Source organism: Rhipicephalus microplus, chromosome 9 (assembly GCF_043290135.1).
Source record: "Rhipicephalus microplus isolate Deutch F79 chromosome 9, USDA_Rmic, whole genome shotgun sequence".
NCBI lineage: Eukaryota > Metazoa > Arthropoda > Arachnida > Ixodida > Ixodidae > Rhipicephalus > Rhipicephalus microplus.
In genome coordinates this window covers 48178320-48194365 of record NC_134708.1, presented here as the reverse complement: position 1 = coordinate 48194365, position 16046 = coordinate 48178320, and the positions used below count along the sequence as shown (strand labels likewise).

At 47.3% G+C, this 16046-nt stretch overlaps 1 protein-coding gene across 1 annotated transcript in view; it reads left to right on the top strand.

Annotated features, from left to right (window-relative positions):
* Nucleotides 1–818: 818 nt before the first annotated feature.
* The window catches only part of LOC119165011 (FYVE, RhoGEF and PH domain-containing protein 2), a 74068-nt gene continuing 58840 nt past the window's right edge, over nucleotides 819–16046 (top strand). The window contains exon 1 of the mRNA XM_075873594.1: nucleotides 819–957. The gene's annotated coding sequence lies outside the window, so the exon portion shown is untranslated. The remainder of the gene's footprint in view (nucleotides 958–16046) is intronic.

The following is a 16046-nucleotide window of genomic DNA, read 5'->3' as shown; positions in this document are numbered from 1 at the left end:
GCTTATGACAGCGTTTACTAGGCGCTACGTGCGAATGAAGCGCATCGTCTCCTGACGTGGAGACATGACCTACGAAAGTTTAAGAAATACCGTGAGCCCATGCAAGCGCCATACGAAATATATACTTCGAAGTCTGTGACTTCACGCACGGAGAATTTGGCGGGAAACTTAAAAATAACCTTTTGACTTTGATTTTCTGCAGAGTTAATAATCCAATGATGACGAAATTAACGGCAACTAAACTGATGCACTGCGTCAATTTAGCGCCCCTTTTAATGTGAGCACGCAGATCACACGCTGTCACAGTTCACGAACGTTTGTAAAGCAGGAGGTAGCGGGGTTGGTCGGGGGCGGGGTATGGTAGTGTTTGGTGGGGACGACAAACGCTCTTTGCATAATGACTAAACCCTATCTTCAGCACCCGCCGCTTTTCTAATCTCCCGCGCCTGGCGATCCCCGGAATCCGCCCGGGTGCTGGCGCATGACGTGGCACGGGGGCACCCAACGCGCGCAACGTTTCGTCACCGCCGGTGGTGGCAGCGCCGTGGCGCTCGACGACGCCCCTCGGCGTCGGGCGCCAGCGTCGCGCTGAGCACGCCGCCGCCGGCGCCACCGTTTGCAGCGATCGATGTCGTCGGTTCCCCGCTCGCCCCCCTGCGCACCGCGGTGCACAACATTCAACGCTCCCTGGCTGCGAAGCGAAACACGGCTGCGCCGTGAAACCGCACGACAAGCGCGTCGACGCAGTTCAGTATGTTGTGCGCCGGTTGCTTCTGTTTTGGGTGCCATGTAGCGAGACCGACGTGGCCGTTGCATTTTGAATCTCAACACCGCGCTAGCGTTGTGGTTACCAGCGTTTGAAGAGTGCGCGTCGCGTGTGTTGTGCATCTGAAAGGACCAACAACGGCTGCGGTTTTTGACGCAGAACTTGGACCACCCGAAGAACAGCGCCATGGGGTGAGTTACCAAAAAGCCGAAGAGCACCGACCTCCGGGAATCGCGTTGGCTTTCAATGGGAAATCTGCTGATCTCTCTCGATTGCAGTGTGTGTGTGTGTGTGTGTCAATGTGCGTCGATTCTGCAAGCGTAAAAGAAACAGATGCATTTGGGGTCTGAAAGGGTATAGAAGAGGCCTTTGTGACCTGGGCTGGCAGTGAACGATCGCTATTCTTCACGTTTGATAGCATCGCTCTTCAGAGCGATGCTATCAGTAATTTTTCATTTTTCAGTAATTTTAATCGCTTCAGAGACACAGGAGCGATATTGATCGCTTCTTGTGTCTTAGTCCACTCGTTCTGACCAGTGTTTTCTGCGCAGATGAATTATGAATCACGTACCGCAGCGTGCGAAGAGAAAACTTGCAGTTCGCGCAAGGGACAATAGATTGTGAAAATTCTGTCGGGAAAGCAGCTCTTCTGAGAATGAATGGGTGATATGGTACTCCTTCCCGAGATTTCTTTCGGATAGCTACTGTGAAGGGGTATACATTGCGCTCTAGACGGAGGAGGGGTGTTCTCCGCGTGGGAATCGGACTCGATCGAAGAATTCCTGAGGCATGTTCGAGCGGACAGTCACCAGCTTTGAGAGCATAACAGCTTCCTCTTCCACTACGGCAGTGCTGTATACGTGGATTTACGGGCTACGATGTGTCTGCTAAGTTTGTTTCTTCGCGTAACTTCCAAACTCGACGATAAACCACGTCGGCATTTTGGACCGTCTCCTCAGCGCACGACCCGCAGAACAGGGAGGGCTCGAGCACTATCGTCGTAACGTGTTGACTTGAAGGAGTTGGAATTGCGAATCTATGCAGGATTCATAAGTATCAATCTGTTAGTACTCTGATTGCCTTTCGTTCCCTTGTTTACGCAAATTACTGCACCTATTTCTAACATGAATTTGAGCAGTGGATCCGTGTCAAAGAGAGAGAGATAAAGGGAGAAAATACGTTAGAATGTAAGATTTAGGCAAGAGCGGAAGTGGATGTTGTAAATATGCAAGCGGATGTAGGATTGCCTGAGATGCAGACAAAAGTGCCTTCCGGTTTTCTTCTTTTAAGTTGAGTTGACGTGACAATTTTTTTATAAGGGAAGCATTGGCGGGCTACCAAGAAGGCAACAACGCACATGCCGATGGCTCACGACCGCCTGCGTTGCTGTACCGGGACTAAGTGCGACAGTACTCCCCATTGTGAGAGTTCCTCACAACCAATCATATACGAGGTCAGTAGCGTTAAAAAAGTGACAGCATATCCACGGAATTAATGATGATGAGTGGGGCGAAGCATCCGTCAATCGGTCCGTGCTCCAGTCCGTGCGTCCATCCGTCCATTCGTGCGCCCATCCGTGCGTCCATCCGTGCGCCCGTCCGTGCGTCCGTACGTCCAAGTAGTGAACACTTCAAGTAACGCCATCTCGCATCTTTTTATCATACATTCCTCATGTACAAGTACCGCCATCCAGCGGACAATCCAAGGACTAAACAAGAGTATGTACCATATTTCTGCTGTCAGCGTTTTATTAACACACCGAGAGCGTGATAACATGCTACGTTTTCTTTTGTGCTACGTTTTTTTGTAACGTGCGGATATGTGCCCGCGGGCGGGTGTGTGCCACAGGTATGCGGGTATGTTCCACAGGTTACGCACTATATAGACAACGGGGGACGCACAAGCCACGCCATAAGAAGCTTCGCCCCTAAAAAAGAACTCCTAAAGTATTTGATTACCAGTTACATATGAGACGCTTGTAACGTTTAAAAGCTTCAAGAGTAGCATCGACAACCCTGTTCTGTTTGTACAGTGCCCACCCGTAAAAACCACATCGTTTAGGTATCGCATGTGGTGAACCTAAACGTTGGAGTCCTTCAAGAAAGCCTTCTTCATCTTCATGCAGTTCCATGCACTTAAAAAATGAAGCTCGATATCACTTTATGTTTTACAAGTAGGACAAAATGGCGTTGCAGCAAGCCTGGTCTTGTAGAGCCATGCCTTTATCCTCATTCATTTGTTCCCTTTAGTCTTATGCTCGTATTCAAACAAAGAAACACTCTGTATGTGAGCATTTCATTTGTGTACATGTTCTCGCTAATAGCGATATTGTACATATAACTATTTCGAAGGAAGCGGCAGTACCAGGCTGATATAGGCACTGAAGCTCAATCCGTCTGGGAATATCAAGTGATTAATCCAAGGCATTTCCGAACTCATGTAGCAGATTAGTCTGATACGCCGCAAATGAACCGCACTTACAACTCTATTACAAACGAGACGCCTTGTAGAACCACCCACTGACGTTCCCACGGATAATCGTAGAGTTTGATTTGACAGTGTTCTCCGGAGACGCATTTTAATGGATATTTTGTTCGAAAGAATTTCGTATACTTGATTGGTGGTGGTTGCGTAGCCAGGGGGTGGCACGCCGGGCCTGGGCCTGTCTCCCCCCTCAAATTTTTTTTTCGCCATGACATACAGAGAGAAAGATGAAGACTTCAAGGGGTTCCCCCCCTTTATGAAATCAATGAGGGGCAACCCTTCCCCTAAAAAAATTCTAACTATGTCCCTGCTCGGGGGTCATCGATAACAACGTGTTCCTTGTAGTCATTGTACGGTTTTTGTTATTACAAATTTCATCTGGGTAAGAACTTCTGTTTAACAAATATGGCCAACGCGGTTTTCAGGAAGCCGAACTGTGCCGAAATAATGAAACTACTCATCGCCAGAAAAGGGTGGATGAGGGATATAAAGGAACTGATGGGAACAAACGCGACTTTGCTACACGTGATTAAAATCATTATTAACAAAAACTTGAAGAAATTTGTCTTCACGGCTCTTGTGTTCACGAGTTAATCTTTGTGAGCGCATCACGAGATCTTTGGTGATTTGTATCTACAAAGCAGTTTACGTAGGAATTCTTCGCAAGTGTGCACGAAATTGATAGCGAAATTGATACTGCACAAAAATAATCGAACGTGACAGGGCGACGGCAAAGAACAGTTACAAGGAAAACGAACAGTTAAGAGAATACAGACACAGTCTCGGGAAGGCAAAAGTCGGCCGCTATAAGGGATTTGCGGAAACAGGCAAGGAAGGTTTTTAGTGTGAATCTCGTTCACGTTTTTACGCAGGAAACACGCCCGAATAATAATGCTTTCCCAGAATCGCGAGTTCTGCCAGATTGTGCATAATCACTACAATCAATGGCGATGGTGTATTTTTGTAGAGAGGCTCAAAGCAAAAGAAGGCAAACAAAACATTCGGGGACCCTTCATCTAACACAAAATGCGTGTGTGACCCGGTACTTTTTTTTTCCTTTCCTTCTATAAAACTGGGTAATGCTCAGTGTGTCACTTCTCCATGCCGAGAATCGGACCTTCATCTACGCGCTGATTATTTATTTATTTATTTATTTATTTATTTATTTATTTATTTATTTATTTATTTATTGTAAAATACCTTACATGCCCGAAGGCATTGATTAAGGGGGGTTACAGTTAATGCGAAGGTAAACTTGTAAGGAACAACTATACAATACAGGTTAATAATAACACAATGTGGTGTAACAATCAGTGTAACATTTCGATTGCTACGCGGAACAGTGACGGCCATGCGTTCATATGCATGCATGGCCATCAACGTGGCCGTCACTGTTGAATGGCCGGTCATACGCAAGGAGGTCAACGATGAAGTGCGGCAATGTTAAATGACAAGCTGTCTTGATAAAAGAACAAACGGTGTTATCAAAAATGACGGATCACCACGGCAAGCCCGCGATTGAGAGTGCGTCCGTTATCAATATCATAACGGTTGGAGTACGACGTCTCAAAGTCGTGATGTGATTAGGAGGGACGCCTTATTGGAAGGCTCCGCAATGTTTCGACCAGCTGGAGTTCTTCGGCGTGCATCTAAATCTGAGTACGCGAGTCTACAGAGCATCTCGCTCTCCTATCGTGAAAGCGGGCCTCCACGTCCGGTATTCGATTTGGCGACCTTCGTGTGAGCAGTCGAGCCACCATAACCATTGCGGCATCGTGTTTGGGCGGGACATCAATTATCGCCAAACGGTGCATACGAATACGCACGCTGCCTTTGAAGGCATCATTTATGTACGCTCGTCGACGCCCAGCATTTTTCATTGTTTCATGTATTTTCAGACACTGCAGTCTTATGCAGGGCAATTGAGGAGTGGAGTATATTTGCATAAACAAACATAATGGTAACAAGGCGTCGATGGAGGCGAAAATGCTGTAGGCCCGTGTGCTCAGGTTTGTGCGCACGTTAAACAACTCCAGGTAGTCGGTATTTTCGGAGCCCTCCTCTATGGGGTCTCTCGTAATCATGTCGTGGTTTTGGGACGTTAATCCCTATATATCACTCAATGAATCAGTTAACAAGGTTGACATCACAAGGTTGACATCCATCAAGTTTTGTAGATCATAACAGTTGATCTACAAAACTTGACGACGATTCACGAACACTACAGGGTAATTCGTTCCACCTTTCAATAACTCTAGCAAAGTAACAGATTTTTTTTGTGAAACGCCGCCGCCACCGAGATCTGCGACTCGTGGCGAGCTTCGCTTCGAACGAAAATGGCGCTTCCTGCGCGGCCTAGGCATGCGGCCTTCAATTTGACATCTGCGTTTCGGGTCCACGGCCGCAGCAGCGAAGCGATCACTTCCACGCTCCCTGCGAGGCCGGATATCCACGAGGAGAGAACCGTTTATTTACTTTTTCTTCCCACTTCCTCTTCGAGGCCCTGGGGCAGTTCGTTCACACTTTCTCCATGCTCATTACGTCACGTTCCTACTACGTTACGCGTTCTATTACGTCACGTTGGCATCTGCTTGTCTGTGAACTCCGATGCCAGCATGGAGGTGCTAATTAAGGCTTATCTCACCATATGTGGTCATCCAAACGGTTCGCCTTTCAAGCAAGATTAACTTCATGTCATTTCACCAAGTGACTCCATTCATTAATTTCGTATACAGTTAAAAACATGTTGATGTAGATAAAGACAAGAGTGAGAGAGAAAGGCAAAAGAGAGACCGGGAGAGAGAGGAGAGAGAGAGAGAATAAAAAATATTTATTGCTACTAAGTAAGTGGTCAGACCTCCTAGTCCGAAAGACCATTGGCTTTTGCCGCTATCCGCGCTCGGTAGACCAGGGCCTGTTGCTGCACCGAGTCAGAACTGGACTCGGTCGTCTCCCACTCGATTATTGCGGGGCTATGATTGGCCGATATACTGAGGTCATTGTGACACTCCCAGACCATATGAAATAAATTGGCCGTCTGGGAACAGCATTTACACTACAGGTTGTACACCGAAGGGTCTATCTCGGACAATACATAAGGATTTGGAAATGATGATTATTGTAATCGTCTCCACGTGACCTGTGATGCCTTATCTAATTTAGGGTCAGGTTGGACGGTGGGGTTAGAGTGCGTCTACTCAGCCTGATGTGTTGCAGGGTGTCAGTATAGGAAAGGAGGGGCTGGGGATCGTCATGGTCAGCGAGAAGTTGCGCTGTGGATGAAGCAGCGGAGGCCCGGTGTAAGAGATCGCGGCTGGAGTCATGAACGAGATCATTGCCTCTAACTCCCGTGTGCCCTGGTAACCACCGCAGTTGTATCGAGGGAGGTTAACCAGTTTGCAGGCGGGTCACTATACTCTACGCGGGCAAGATGCACACAGGACTAGCGTGGCTGATTTCTTTAATTACTTGTTCCTGATTCCTATTTTTTATTTTAGGGGCGAAGCTCCTTAAGGCGTGGGCTGTGCGTCCCCTGTATGTAGCCACCTCTCTTCAGTTCTTGCAGTGTCCACTAGATGGCGGTACCGTCTCCTGTATGTCGCCTCCTCTCGTTTAGTTCTTGCAGTGTTCACTAGATGGCGGCACCGTCTCCTGCATGTAGCCACCTCTCGTTTAGTTCTTTCAGTGTTCACTAGATGGCGGGACTTGTAGCTGATGATGAAGAGATGCAAGATGTTATAAACTAGACGGCGGTACTTGTAGTTGATGATGAAAGATGCGAGATGTTATAAAATAAGAATAATGTCACATACGGCACGTGTCATCATTGGTGAAAGGCAATCGTTCGATTTAGTGCGGCGACGTACGCTAGGGGGAGCATTGTAATAAAATCGAGTGGGCAAAAGGTACGGAAGATTCATGGTTTACCAGGTTTTCCTCCAGAGCTTCGCCCACTCATCATCATTCACTTCGTGGATATGGCGGCACTTTTTTAAATATTTAAGATACTTTGCCTATAGGCAAGCTGAATAAAGAAAACGAAAGGGAAACCTGCATCAGCCCGAGGCTTCCTCTGCAAACGCAGCACCTCAGATGGGAACCTCCACACAGAGAAAGCAATGAGCTTTATTTGGACCAGGCTCTTTGTGCTTCAGCCCCATATAATGTGGGTGGCCTTCTCAGTTCAGGTAGCCATGGCGCGCTGCCGGCGCGCGAGCCCTGTTCACTAATCGTAGCTGGTTGTCATAGAGCGAGAGAAAAGGAAGAAAAACGAACAAAACGGAGCAGAATTATTTGGTCCTGATAGGAACAATGAACACATCGTGCGTAAAACACAGAGCAGGCATGAACAAGATGGTAAGGCAAATAAACAAAAGTAATGGAAATCATTATATTCTAGCTGTGTCTAATAAAATTCATGGTTTGTTTGCACTGTATCAAGAAAAAAGAAGTTAACTATATATACGCTATGAGTGCAAGAGAAATAAGCAGCGAAACGCACATTTTTCCTATATTTGAATAATAGTGAACAGTATTCTGTCACGAAATTTTATTTCTATATTACCCACCACGGTGGTCTTATGGTTACGGTGATAAGCTGCATACCAGAAAGTTGCGGGAGGTATTTCTATGTAGGCATTTATATGAAGGCATCGTGCAAGAAGCCCTCGCACCTAGATTTAGGTGAACGTTAAAGAGCACCGCCTGGCCCAAATTTCTAGACACCTCCACAAAGGCATCCCTCAGAATCACGTCGTGGTTCTAAAACGTAACAGACCGACAACTACATCATTGTTATTCCTATTGACTCTAGATATAGACGGTTTTCTTAATCCATGAAGTCTTGGCGCCAAACTGTCCACTTCGCTGTGTTCACTACCTCACACTGGTCATCAGGGTTGGCGCTGCATGATCAGCTGGTTCTCGCATTGCTTAATGGAATATCGCATGAGGTAGTGCGCACAGAGTTCTGTGCGAAATCGGCATTAATGGCCATATTGTGTATTGTTGGAAACGTCAGCTACGTACCAAACCGAAGCTGAAAAGCTTGGTTGGCGGTCCACCGTAGTATAGCGGCTTAACAGTCGTTTCACGTGCCACGACACGTCAGCGACAGTTCCTTAAATCGCGGGGAAGATTTTTCTCGCTAACCACGGCATATGTGCTAATCAAAAGTTGATTGAGCCCAATTGGTTCTTTTCTCGTAAGGGTGCAGTGTGGTAATAGGTATCGTATGTAGTTTTGACGGTCGTAACTTAGGATCTCTTTATAGCACCGAGGGTCTGGCGTAACTAATAATTAGCAGAATAATGAAAACAACAGCAGAACCGTTGAACCGCTGTACAGCAGACCTGCGATACAGTAGTGGTGCAGGCTCTTCTTACATTCTGTACACATAAGCAGGTTTTCAATGTTTCTGAGTGACACAGCATGCTTGCCGCATGCACCTGATCTATCCTTTGCCAGAAAATTGATTCCGGCTGACCTTAGCTCTTCTGCCCCAGTAAACCTATCCCTTTCTCTCTGTCACTATTTGCGGGTGTAGCACTTCAGTGAACCCGTATGTGTTCTTTGAGCTATTAAACGTGAATGTCAACTATAATATTGGCTTATTCGGCGCTGCTTACATTGTGATCACCTACTTCAGGGGTGAAAAATATTGGATAGAGGCATGAAGAGGATAGGCAAGGTGGTTAAACAAAACTCAATTGTCTACCCTACAATTGGGGTGGGGAAAAGGGCAATAATTGACAGAGCTGAAAGAACGCGAGTAAGAAAACGAAAAAATTAGCAGCTGGTTATAATACGCGCACACACACACACACACACAACACGGGCAGTGTAAGGACGTATACAAGAACGAGAAAAGACAGGACAAGTGCAGCCCTTGTCCTGTCTTTTCTCGTTCTTGTATGCATGCTAACGCTGCCCCTTACAATTCACTATGAATCCTATAACCGACCAGCCCACGTTTTCATTATTCTGCAATAGAGGTGTATAGATGCTCGTGAAGTCCGGTTGCCTCCAGACAGCTTAGCAGGGCTTTCGTGACCTCGTGCATGCGCGAAACTGTGGCTCAAGGTTCAAAGACGTTCTTTCCGGATAGCGGTCTTGCCGATACCAAAGGCAAGACGCAAAACGCAACAAAGCAGGAAAATAATTGCAATGGTGCTCTTCGAAAACCCAAACCGTGCACGTTAGAACAGACGTTGGCTGCGGATCTCCCTGTACACTGTCCATTCATCATCATCATCATCATCATCATCATCATCATCATCATCATCATCATCATCATCATCATCATCAGCAGCAGCAGCAGCAGCAGCAGCAGCAGCAGCAGCAGCAACAGCAGCAGCAGTAGCAGCAGCAGCAGCAGCCTGACTACGTCCATTGCAGGACAGAGGCCTTTCCCATGTTTCGACACTGTCTATTACCGTGCGACAAACGACACACTGCACACAAACCCGTACGTGTGCGACGAGGAACCTCTGCTTTGTGCTCACCCCTGTGCAACGCGCTACAGGAGAAAGTCTGCGGCATGTAAACACGTGTTGCGTGCACCAACGCGTCGTGCCCGCCCACGCCCCTACGGCTCGTCTCGGATGCACGGTTTCCGGTAGCCGCGGCGAAGGGGTACGTGCGCGACAAATGCGCGGGTGTGGTGTTTCCCGTTGACGCAAAACGCGCGCGCTTAGCGGTGCAGCCGCCGTGCACGCTGCGCAAGAGACCGCCGCTCACGTGACCCAGAGCACGACCGCTGTGGCTCAGTCAGCGCATTCTTTCGCACGCGTGTCTAAGCTGTTTACCTGCGCACCGCCAACTTTACAGAAAGCCGCGCGAGCCCAGCTGCAGTGCGTAAAGACAACAGACTTCAGTGCTGGTCTCTTAGCCACGACGATAGTTAGCGCGAGAACGAAACGACGACACAGAGACAAGAAGGACACGTGTCCTTCTTGTCTCTGTGTCGTCGTTTTGTTCTCGCGCTATAACTATCGTCATGCCATACCAACTAGCCCAAGCTGCCACACCTCTTAGCCACGTTGTGAATTGTGCATCATCTGCGCTCAATCGTGCATGCCATATGCTTCGTTCCCCTTCCTGCGTGTATGGTAGTAGACTGTAGAAAGTGTAGTTAAACCCCCACAATTCCTTGTCACATTATAAACTGCGCTTAGTATACGTGCGTTCGTCATTCTCTCTCTGTTTCGTTCTCTCTTTCTCTGTTTAAAATTCCACAGCTCCTACAGTACTCATGGTGTACAAGGAACTTCCGTTGTCCGCCTCGGTTGAACAGTGGCTAGGGTACTCGGCTGCTGACCCGATGGTCGCAGGTTCGACCCCGGACGTGGCGGTCGCATTTCGACGGAGGCGAAATTGTAGAGGCCCGTGTATCGTAATATTTGGGTGCACGTTAAAGAACCCCATGTGGTCGAACTTTTCGGAGCTCTCCACTACGACGTCTCTCATAACGTTGTTGTGGTTTTGGGACTAAAGAAACCGAGATAATATTAATAGAAACTTCCTCCGTTGGCAGTTTCTGTCGAGTGGGTGATTCCGCTTCGTTGGTGGACCGATTGAGTGAGTGGGTAAGAATAGATTACACATTAGCGTACAATTAGCGTGTTACACTTTCCTGTTTTATTTGAATGACAGAACTATCAGTAACTATACCTCAAGTAACCCAATTAAATCCGCTCTGTAACACGCTAATTGTACGCTAACGCGTAATCGATTCTTACTCAACCCAATTAAGAAAACTGCCGACAGCGGCAGTTTATTTAAATTGGTTGATTCCGCTTAGTTGGTGGATCGATTGAGTGAGATGGGTCAGAACTGATAACGTATTAGCGTAGAATTAGCCTGTTATAATGTCCTGATTTAATTGCCAAATGAATGAATGAATGAAAACACTTTATTTTTATTTTTATTTTATTTAATTGGGCGACTGAAGGGGCAAATTGATAATAGTACAGCGCCTTGTATAGCGGTGTTCTCTTTGTGGTGCTTACGTTTTTTCGGCCGCTCTTAAACTATGTGCTAAGCTATGAGGCGTTAACGTACCACTTCGCGTGTTACAGTCGTCGGTCACCGTAAGGTAGAACGATATTGGCAATACTAACCGCCTGTGACGATTCAGTAACTATGACATTCAGATTGGTGGCGCGGTTGTGGCCCCACTTTTATCAAGACCGGTATAAGTAGGCATTCTTATAGTGCGCTTTGAGGACGGTGAACTGAAGCATTCGTATTCCAGTATTCCAGTATTTTCTAGCGAGACGTTCAAGAACGCCATGCTATTAAAAAGTCGTCCGGAGGCCAAAGTTCTGTGGAGCTTTCATAGTTTGCTTTACTGCACTGTGGCGTCAGTTAATCGATTCATTTAGGAGGCGAGTCAATGACGAAAACGCGCAGGCTTCGAGTTTCTCTCTTTTTCTTACTCTCTCTCTCTCTCTCTCTCTCTCACACACACACACACACACACACACACACACACACACACACACACACACACACACACACACACACACACACACACACACACACACACACACACACACACACACACACACACACACACACACACACACACACACACACACACACGTGTGTCGTGAATCTCTTTATACCTAACACGCACAGACGCGTGCCCTAATCGCTACGCAGGGCACAGAAGCTGAATTTCGCTGAGTACCTCGTGTAGGACCACTTGGTTGGGCGTTATTACTCGTGCGACGCCCCGCATCCCGTTCCCGCGTTTTCTTCGCGGTCGCGCCCTCTCGCGAACAGTTGTTCGAGTATCGCAATTAGTCCTGGGGGCCGTGAAACCATATCGCCTCATGCGAGACAGCGACGCGTGTGGATCGCTACAATCCTCGGCTATTCAAGCGAGAAGCCCCGTGTCGTTATTGCTCCTCCTTCCGCTCGTGCAGCCGCGTGCTTGCAGTGGCGAAATGTTTGTCTCAGAGCTGGCAACGCGCCAGCCCTGCCGCGCCTGGATCCTCCGTCTGCAAGCGCGGTTGCGGAAGCGGCAATCGACGCCGGGACATTTTGCCGCTCCCTCTCCCTTCCTGAGGAACACAACGCTTCCTATTCTTCTTCCAGCCTCGTCTTCTTGGTTCACTGTTTTGTCTCGTGCGCGCGTGGCACTCGTGGACGGAGTCGCTTTATAAAGGAACTCAACCGTATAAGAAGAAGTAAGAAGCGCCCGCGTGTCTCGAGCCCATTGAAGCGGACCGTCGGCACGTCCGCCAGACTTGAAGCTGCGCGACCCACTGCGAACTACTCAAGTGCAGTGCAGCGGAGGCCTCGAGGTTTCGCGTGTCAGCCGTTCCGTTAGCTGCTTGTTCCACGAGGTCGGGCTATGCGCGATAATTTTATGCCTGCTTAAGGTGTAGTTGTGCACCGATAGTGTAGGGAGGCTGGCATGGACGCGACCAAACCCCGAGACAGACAACTTGCACGTTACGGTATATAAGATAATAATATTGCCGTATAATTCTGCGTAGCCGCGGTGCAAAACAAACACATGCACACTCACTCACTCACTCACTCACTCACTCACTCACTCACTCACTCGTATACGCACGCACGCTATGCTTGTGTCACTGAATGAAAACTGTAGCGCCCAGTGAGCGATAATAATCATTTCGCTAAGCTTGAACCGCGCGTATATAGTGACTTAGAAATGTGGCAGCTTGGGCTGGTTGATGTGGCATGACGATAGTTATAGCGCGAGAACAAAACGACGACACAGAGACAAGAAGGCCTTCGTGTCCTTCTTGTCTCTGTGTCGTCGTTTTGTTCTCGCGTTATAACTATCGTATATAGTGTGCCATCAGATGCAGGCAGTGAAAAGGCCAGTGCTTTCCTACTGTTTCTCCATTTTGACAGTATTCACGCGAGGCCTATAGCATTCACTTCACTGTACGGAACTCGTGAGGCAGCGTACATAAAAGGAGTACGTCGCTTAGTCTGCGCCGTGGTTTTTCGAGACAGGCGCCGAGAGGGTCTTTACCGGAGGCCTCGGAGGTTGAGTGGCCGCTCGATCGAATCAAGCCCGCTGTCGACGACTGGGCGCGCGCCACAATTTCAGGGCGTCGTCGTCGTCACTGGGACGCGGCGGGGCGCTGACCGCAGCCGATGAACAACGCCGGCAGTTGGCGACAGCACGGGGAATCCCCCACGGCTAGCGCAAGCCACGCCGTTGGGTGAATGCGTGACCGACATGTGAAATCGAAAGGGATGGAGCTTTGGGTGCAGTGATGCTGTCTGAGTGTATGCCCTGCTCCGCCGTGGCCGTAGTAGTAGTAGTAGTAGTAGTAGTAGTAGTAGTAGTAGTAGTAGTAGTAGTAGTAGTAGTAGTAGTAGTAGTAGTAGTAGTAGTAGTAGTAGTAGTAGGAGGAGGAGGAGGAGGAGGAGGAATAACAAGAGGTGGGAGAGGGGGAGGAGGAGGTGGAAGACATCACGTTAGTCACGTAACTAGAGGGGAAAGTCAATAAATGAATACATAAAAACTGGCGATGATGTGGACGATGCCCAAAATGGTTGGGATGACGGTGCTCGAAATAATGTTGATGATGATGTTTTTGTTCAAACTAAAACTAAATGATTGTAGGTAAAGTGGTTGTCGTCATCGTCATCGTCATTTACAGTTTCACTGTACGATGGTTTTCATGGCGCGTGATTGGCAGATTTTTTTATGACGTTTTTTCCTTGGTAGATTTGACAGTTAAGAAATTACCGTGAACAAATTACTTTGTGCTTTAAAGAATAGTGTAATAAATCAGTTCTGTTGGCCGGAAGTCCTCTTGCGTAAAGAGTTACTTCATGCGAGGAATTTCAAAGAAACTACTCGTTACCTTCTTAACTGATTCTCCCTAATGTATCTGAAGTACGCTTCGCACACGGAACAAAAACACACAGGAGAAACCTCCCCCCGCACTACCTCCGAGGTGAAGATGCATATATATATATATATATATATATATATATATATATATATATATATATATATATATATATATATATATATATATATATATATATATATATATATATACAGGGTGGCGAGTGAACCCTTGTGCAGTGCGAGCAGTCGGTTTTAGGGGCGAAGCTCCTTACGCCGTGGGTCGTATGTCTCGTGTCGTCGTCGTAGTAGTCATCTGCATTGCATTGTACAACCGTTCACTGCATGTCAATAAAAACGGTGTCACAGCATATCCACGGAGTGGATGATAACGAGTGGCGCAAAGCGCCCATCCGTCCGTGCTTCCATGCCTCCGTCTGTCCCTCCGTCCGCTTCGCCCCACTCGTAATCATTCACCTGATGAGTATGATGTGATTTTTTTAAGACGACACCTTTTTTTGGGATATTTCAACGCAGAAATTTTGGTCCGTCTTTCTATCCGTGTCTTTCTGTTTTATTACCCGATTCAGTAAAATGGTGAAAGTTTAAACCCTTCTTAAGCAACCAACCATGTTGATCTGGTTTTTGCGTTCATAGGTGCTGATATTGTCAAAGAACAATGCAAACTTTAGCGCACCATCAGTAAGCGTCGTTAGGTAGTGCGTTACCTTATTTCTAAAATCCATAGATACGCAATTATAAAGACTGCAGTGATCATAACGTGGCACTGGCAATGCGGCGCTATGACAAAGAAATCACAGCATATCCATGGAGTGAAAGATGATTAGTTGGGCGAAGCGTCCGTCAGTCTGTCGGCGCTTCCGTCCGTCCGTTCGTTCTTACTTCCGTCCGTCTGCCCGTTCACGTAGCACGTGAACTTAATACGAACTCATTAAGAACTTATTACAAGCTCAAACGGGCTCATAAAGAGTGTGCCACACTCGCCGCCATGGCTACTTATGGCGCTGACTGACACTCCCACGTTTAAATTGACATAGATACTCAATAAAGTGGCTGGGGGAATAGCTGTCGGTTCCTGCCCATGGCAAGTCATCTTTTCACTCGCTTTTCTTTCGTCACATTTATATTACAATTCAGTCTTATAGCTTCACCTATACTTTGCTTGGCAGTATTGTCTGTCAGATCTCATAAATATTGTATCAAAACACGAAAAAACGAGCCCTTCAGTATACACTTTTATTTCCCTTATTCATTAACAAGCGTCTCGTACTGGCAGACTTGGTGCCTTTAAGTTGTATGCGAGGTACAATTGGTCAGCTGCCAGCTCGCAATAAGTTGACTTGCTACGTGACGCCAAAGAGGCTCATAAAGAGTGTGCCACACTCGCCGCCATGGCTACTAGTGGCGCTGATTGACACTCTCACGTTTAATTTCACATATATACCCAACAAGAGTGGCTGGGAGGATGACCGCCGTGGTATTTTAGTGGTAGAGCATCGAACGCGTTAATTGAAGGTCGCAGGTTCGGTTCTTGCCCACGGCAAGTTATCTTTTCATCCACTTTTGTTTCTTCCCATTTACAGTACAATTGTAATAATCGCTTCCCCTATACTTTCCTTGGCATTATTGTCGGTTAGGTCTCATTATTATTGTGTCTAAACACGAAAAAAAAAAGAACGTGCCCTTGAGTGTATACACTTGTTTCACTTATATATAGATATATGGGGGGGAAAGGCCAATCACAAAGGGCTGGCCTCGATGTGCTGCTATGTAAAGTTATGGTAGGCGCGCGAATTCGTGCTGTCGCGCGTTACACCGGAAGCGGAAACAGATTGGCAAACTTCCGTTCGCGATCGAGTCTATAGAATGATTCACGAGCAGAGCGCTCGTGCTTGCTCTTTATCTCCTTTATTGCTTTTATTTGTGTGC